The following is a 6,975-nucleotide window of genomic DNA, read 5'->3' on the forward strand; positions in this document are numbered from 1 at the left end:
AGGCTGCACAATCAGGGATAATAGACATCAATACTGTGTCGGTTTTGACCAATGTGACTTTACCAGATAAAATGCCCAATGTAGAAGAATTAGGGTCCCCTTGTAAAACTGCTGCAAAATGGTTATTGATGTATGAATTCCTGCCGTCTGCATTTCATGATTTTGGTGAGGAACATGAAGATTCTGGCACAGAAGACCCTGTATGTCATAATTTAGATCAAGCTAAGAAATTATTCATATCTTATCTGATGGTAAATAGTTACATGGATGCAAACACTGGAAAAAGAGTTTTATTATATGATGAACAACTGCAAGAAGCCATCAATATGTTACTAGAAGGTGATGGTGCTGCATACAATGCCAATGTGTCAGAAACGGAGTTTAATAACAAATACATAAGCCCAAAAGGAATTATCCTAAAGTTGGCTGACAGCGTGCACTTTAATAATGTCACAGGCAGTGTTCAGGGTGACCTTTCACATGCTGAGAACACTTCTAATAGCAGGAAATTAAATCAGTTTGAAGCTTTTGGGAATTACGTATCTTTACAGGGAGAAGATCTTCATGTGTGTAGACCAAATGTTTGCAATGCTATTGGTACTGAGCAATCAGAGTATACACAGGAGATGTTAACTAACCCTACAGAACTTAGAAATGTGATAGGTAGCACTCAAAATTCCATGAACAGAAATGCACTCAGAGGTCTTCTGGAGGTTTCTGAGTGGACAGAACTGTGCAAGCATAACAGTCAGAAGCCAAATTCGGGAAATGTTGAAGAATATCTTCCAAATGACTCAAATCCAAATCTTATTTCAGAAACAGACAAAGAAGAGGTTTATGTGGCGGACAGTCTGGGTAACGAAAACAGGAATGATAAAACCTTACAAAATTCCTTGAGTGTGAATGACTTGTCAGATAATGAGACCTGGAGAGAGCTGAAAAGGTGTATAAAATGTGGGCTTCATGTGTTGCAAGCTGACAATAGTGGAATGATACTGGGTAACAGCAAGAAAGGTGATTTTCAGAGAAGTCTTGGTTCATCCATCAGTGCAGACACCAATTCCTCTGGAAGTCTATATTCAGTTAGTCACTGTGGTGACACACTACGCTTTGAAGATAATGAATATAGTGAGCAACCTCTACAGCACAGCGCTGGTACATGTAACAGTCCATCCCTAGAGGACTATCTTTTTGTACATGGCAGGCCGTCCTTGGAGGATTGTACTGATGTGCATAGTAAGCTGTGTCTAGAAGACAGCAGACACATGCACTGCAGGCCTTCACTGGATGGCGATACTGTCATACATGATGGACCAGCTGTGGGGGACAGTAACAGCGCAGCACAAAGGCTAACAGTAGAAGAAAGCAACCTTACATTTGACGCATTACTTCTGTGTGACACGAGTTCCAACTCGTCAGTAGAAGGGAGTGATGGCATTCCACAGCTTGAAAGTAACTACTTGCAGCATGAATGTAGTGAGGCAGCCTCTGAAGATGACGCCTCTCAGTCTGATGATGGTGATAATGATGCCTATGAAACACCTCAGGTTGATGATGATGACAGTGATGTCTATGATACTCCACAAATTGATGATGATGATTCCTATGACACTCCTCAAGATGATGATGTTTTTGATACTTTGCAGTTGCGGGATGGTGATACACTAGAGACAAAATTGTCTGGAACATCAGTTCCACCAGGTTTTCTAAAGGAGAGAGGTGGTCTAATAACCCTGAGAGAAGACACCAGCTCTTTTCAAGAACTTGCAACTAATGCTGCAGAGGGTGTCCATGTAAATCTGACAGGGCTACCTGAGAGTGTAAATATAGCTTCTGCAAGTGCTGAAACTATGGAAAGAATCCCTGAGGAGGAAAGGGAAAGAACAGGGAGCTTTGGAGAGAAGGAGCAAAGATTACCAGTTACTCTGGAGAGTGAAGGAAGAAAGGAGGGAGGCCTTAGTTCTTTATGGAAGATGTATGAAGCAGAAGTACAAGACAGAAATGAGGAAGATGAAATGAAAGTAGAAAGTGACTCCTATGAGGATGAATCTGAAGGTACACAGGAGGAGGAAGATTATGAGGAGGATTATGATAGTTATAATGACTCTGACACTGATTCTGACAGTGATGAAGAACTGGATATTTTTTATACACATCATCAACGTATAAACAAAGATGAGCAGCTGTTAATTTCCATAGGAGGCATAGAAAATAGTGATGAAAATAATCAGAATATTGATGACTGTTGCTATTCTTTAGGCTACAAGACAGGATATACTTTGCAATTCCAGTCTAACCATGAAAATGGAAAGTCATCCTCAGGAAAATGTGAATCTGCATCTGATTTTTCTGAGGAAAAATCTGTTGGTCCTACATGTACAAGTGAAGAAGACAGACGGCAGGAAGCAGAAGATGAATATGAGACTGGTGTCAAAAGTAAACACATGTCACGAGATACTGCTGAGCCTATTCAGTCTCAGAGGACTTTTGACACTAAATGGACATCCTGTGAGAGTAAAGAAAACAATAGAACACAGCTTAAGGTTCCATATTCTCAGCTTCTTGATGGTGCTGTGACATCTGATGTTAGTCTAACAGCCTTCCTAATTAGCAAGCAAGCTACTGATGATGTTGGACATCAGACAAATTTGCTTCTCTCAGAATGCTTTATTGATTGCATGAGTAAAAACAATAGTACCATGCCAATGTTACATTCAAATCATGGGCAAAGGCAGGGAGAAGCAGTATTTGCAGAGGAAAAAGTGTTACATGATATGACTGGTATGGAACAACTAAAGGAAAGTTCATCCCAAACGGACGGTAAATTCTTTATGGATATGCCTTATGTGAGTGATGGTGACCAAGTACATCCAGTCACTAGTTGGAAGCATGGTCAAGTAGGAAGAAGTTTTGGAATTGTTACAGAAAATAAAAATAGAGTAAATATTATGAAGGAGTGTGATATCATGGGGCTAAGTAAAAGTCCCATTCAGATGGAAAGCCTTGGGGAAATATTTGACGCATCAGTAATTAAAGTTGATAGAGAAACTCCTGTTTCAAATAAAGAAAATGTAAATGTTGATCAAGCTTTGCTTGACATTGGAGTTGGTGCGAAGTCAGATGAATTTAAGAGAGATTTAAACATTTCTGCTTCTTTAAAACAATATACAACAGACATAAAAGAAGGCAGCCATTCAGAATTGGATAAAACTGAATCTTGTTGCTTTGAGGACAGGGAAAAAGGGGAAAAGGGTGTACAGAATGAAAAGGATTTTCTGCTAAAAGTGGAAGACATGCATTCAAATGAATTTAACACTTATTCTTTTCCCCCAACTGATACAGTGAAACCAAAGGAAATTAGCATAACTAAAGAAACAGGGAGACTTCTCTGTCAAAATACTGACAGTGTTCTTAAAGACTTTTCAGAAAACAAGAGCAGCAATGATAATGAATTTTCCCCAATAAAAGCAGGTGCTTTAGGAAGTGTTGAGGGTGGCAAAGAATCAGGGGATGGGAGTGACTTGCTACCTTCTGGGAGTCATACCCATACCACTGATGTTTCTTCTGCCATTCTGCACACCATAAGGGCTGACTTGAATTATGGTGCCCAGAAAGAACATGAGGTGCTGAAAAACACAGAGGGAAAAAATTTCTTGGCCAGCGAGACTTCTTCCCTTGGAAATGGTTTCAAAAAACAAATGTCCATGGAGTCATTGCAAAAGGAAACAGGACCCTGCAAAGATTTTCAAATGAAGGAAGGTATTACACAATCACCAGAAATGTCTGACACACTGATGGAAGACTTAAAGAATATATTACAAAGGAAATTGAAAATGGGACATGTTTACTGCAAGCAGGAGGGTGAACCCTTAAGTTACTCTGATACCAAAATTTTAATGCAAAATTTACTTACAATGGTTAGAAGCACCCAACTTGGGAGTGACATGTCTAGTGGGTCAAATCTCAAGAAAATAAGCAATGCTGTTAGAACACCATTAATGGTTACCACACCATGTACAGAGCCAAAGGACAGTGATCCTCTTTCAATGCTTTGGCCTGATTGCAGAAGACCTGATCTTCTTCATGATATTCTGAAGCAGGAATCCTGCAAGCAAAAGATGGCTGATCCAGATGAGAGGACATGTGAAACAGACGTGAAAGCTCCTGTTCCAAAACTTAGTACTTCTGAACATCATGAGATTTTTCAAATCCCACCTGGAGATCAAAGTACAAGCAAGTTAGAGGAGCTGATAAGTGGTTTGCTGACGAGCTCACAGGTTGCTGGTATCACCACAGAATATGAGGGTAAAGGCAAAGTAGATGGGCTTTGTACTCTTTTCTCAACAGAACAGTCAGAGTTTGGATCAGAAATTGCTAAAGAGAAAATATTGGCAGATGACGCAGCTGTTGCTTGGAAAAGTGACCGGGAGCATGGGAAGGAAGACAACCTGTTCAAAGGCTTTACTGATCCTGGTTTCAAAACAAAAGAAGCAGCCATGGAAGACACCCACCCTAGCACGGTAAGAGGCAGCAGCTGGTATGTGTTACCTGTCCTGTGTTAAAGGAATTGCATGAATCGTTCCAAGTGCTGGAGAGAATAATTAGACTGGAAAAACAGTTGAAAAATTAGATTATAAATTTAAAAGAAATTTTAATTAAAACAAAGACTTCTGTTGCTTATATTCAAGTCTGTCAGTTTGGAAAACCTCTTGTTGTTAAAACTTGTTTTCAGGTTGATGGAGTACAGCAGTGTTTAAAGTTAATAGAGAAAATGCGAGGACATTTGGCGGTGCTTCAGGATATGAAAAACCATCTAGATAACCAGCAGCCTATTAGTAACAACCTGGAAATACTAAAAGATGAACTAGAACAACTAGAGGTAAGTGAAGTGTTCTTTATGCTTGTACTTCAGTGATGGGTGCTAGGAAAAGCCCTTAGATTAAAAAAAGAGAGATTTCAAATATAATTAAAGTAATTCAGATTTAAATGTCTTTCTTGCTTAGTAACTTAATGCATTCTGTATATATTCTCTTTGTAGTCATTTGAATCAGGACTGGCTACCTTTGCAGTTATCCTAAAAAAGGACATGAAGTTGACAGAAGAGTTTTTAAAGTTCTGTAACAGGGATATTCCTGAAGAAAAACTTAAAGAGCTAAACATAAGCTATGACTATTTGCAGGAAACATTTTTGGTGGTCTGTGATACGTCTTCAAAACGAGCAAAACAAATAGTCTCTGCTATTGGCTCAGAAATGGTATGTTTTTATCAGTGTACGTTTTTACCTTGGTTTTCTTCAAGGTAATTTGGCTAAGAAGAAGGAATTTGGTTTTGCTTTATTTTGTTATGTGTATTTTTATATTAAGACAAATGATTCTGTTTAATATGATAGAAAATGTGACTAGACTCCAGGGGCATAAATAAATATACAACTTCCCTTTCTAGTCTAAGCTTGCAGTATTACACCAGCAACTTTTAAGCAAACTGCAGAGATTTTCAGACTGGATCACAGAAAACAGTAAAATCGTGAATGACTTCACAGTGAATACTAATGATATAGAAGAGATAAAGAAAAGTTTACAGCTATTTAAAGTAAGTATTCTTTATGGCAGGTGTTGATGCTTCTGACAAATGTTGCTTCTTGTTATGCATTATCAGCTAGGTTTTGTATACCTGCTCATTAACCTCTATTGCTTAAACATATGGCTAGAACTAATTACTTAAGAAGACAACTACTTGATAATCCAGTAATAAAATTTTGTTGATTTGCTTTTTCTCTTGAAAAAGTTTTTGATAGAGTTTGGCTTACTGAGAAAGCTATTGGTTCTGCTTACATTTCTTGCAATAAATCTGACCCTTTTTGGAACTCTGATTTGTAATACAAATATTTCAGTGATTAAAATTGGATCTTTATGCATAAGGTCCAGAATCTTTACGGAAGTTTCATTACCTTCCAAATACAATTATATGTGAGAACAGAAGATGTGGAAAGATAAAAAGCCTCTTCATTACACACTCCAGAATTTGCCACACTGCTGGAAATAGGGCTTCTGGCTGTGGAATTAAGGATAGGAATGCTTTCAAGTAAGTATTTTAACATTTCTGGGTCTTCAGACTTAAAACCTAGAAATGTTAAACCTAAGCTGCCATAAATCTACCAGACTTGAAGATCAGCCAATTTTCAGGCATCCATGAGAGAGCAAAGAAATAGACATGTTCAGAGTCATCTTATTTATTACTTGGATATGGATTGTCCCAGAGGCAAACCATGCACAAATTCAAATGTCGTATCTGAATATGTCAGAATGATTCTGACACAGAGTTTTGATTTACTGTGGCTAAACTGTCTCCCAAAAGCATTATGGAACAGGGGCTAAGAAAAGAGGGTAGTGATACTTGTGTTTTATTTATACTGAATTTGTCTTCGTTTACAGAACAGTGCTGCAGAGCTGGGCTGTGAAAAAATGCAACTGGAGTCCACTGCATTTGATGTTCAGTTCTTTGTTTCTGAACATTCTCAAGACCTGTCTCCTAATCAGAGCAAACAGCTGCTAAGACTCTTAAATACCACTCAGAAATCTTTTCAGGAAGTACAGGAAGCAATAACATCTCAAGTGGAAAGTTTAGAGACTCAGTTACAGGCAGCACAAGAGCTGGGTGATCAGAAGGTTTGCCTTTCTGTGTCAATGTGTGCTGAGTGTTTCTGTCTATGGATGAGGAATTTTAATACCAGCATGCAGTATTAAGTGTATTCCTATCTTCTCAGTTTTTACAACAGATATCTTCATAGTTCTACAGAAATGGTATTGATCAAGTTTGGTGAATTGTCATTTTTGTCTTTCCTTGGTACAGTCACAGAAACAGCCTATTAGATTATGGACAGACACAGTTTTGAGCATTAGGATCTGTACAGCCTGAGGTGTCCAGGTCTGCTTTTTCTAGGAATGAAAAGGATTTGCCTGAGATTTCTCACAGGTG

The sequence above is a fragment of the Cariama cristata genome, unplaced genomic scaffold (genome assembly GCF_000690535.1).
Source record: "Cariama cristata isolate BGI_N322 unplaced genomic scaffold, ASM69053v1 scaffold39466, whole genome shotgun sequence".
In the NCBI taxonomy this organism is placed as follows: Eukaryota; Metazoa; Chordata; class Aves; order Cariamiformes; family Cariamidae; genus Cariama; species Cariama cristata.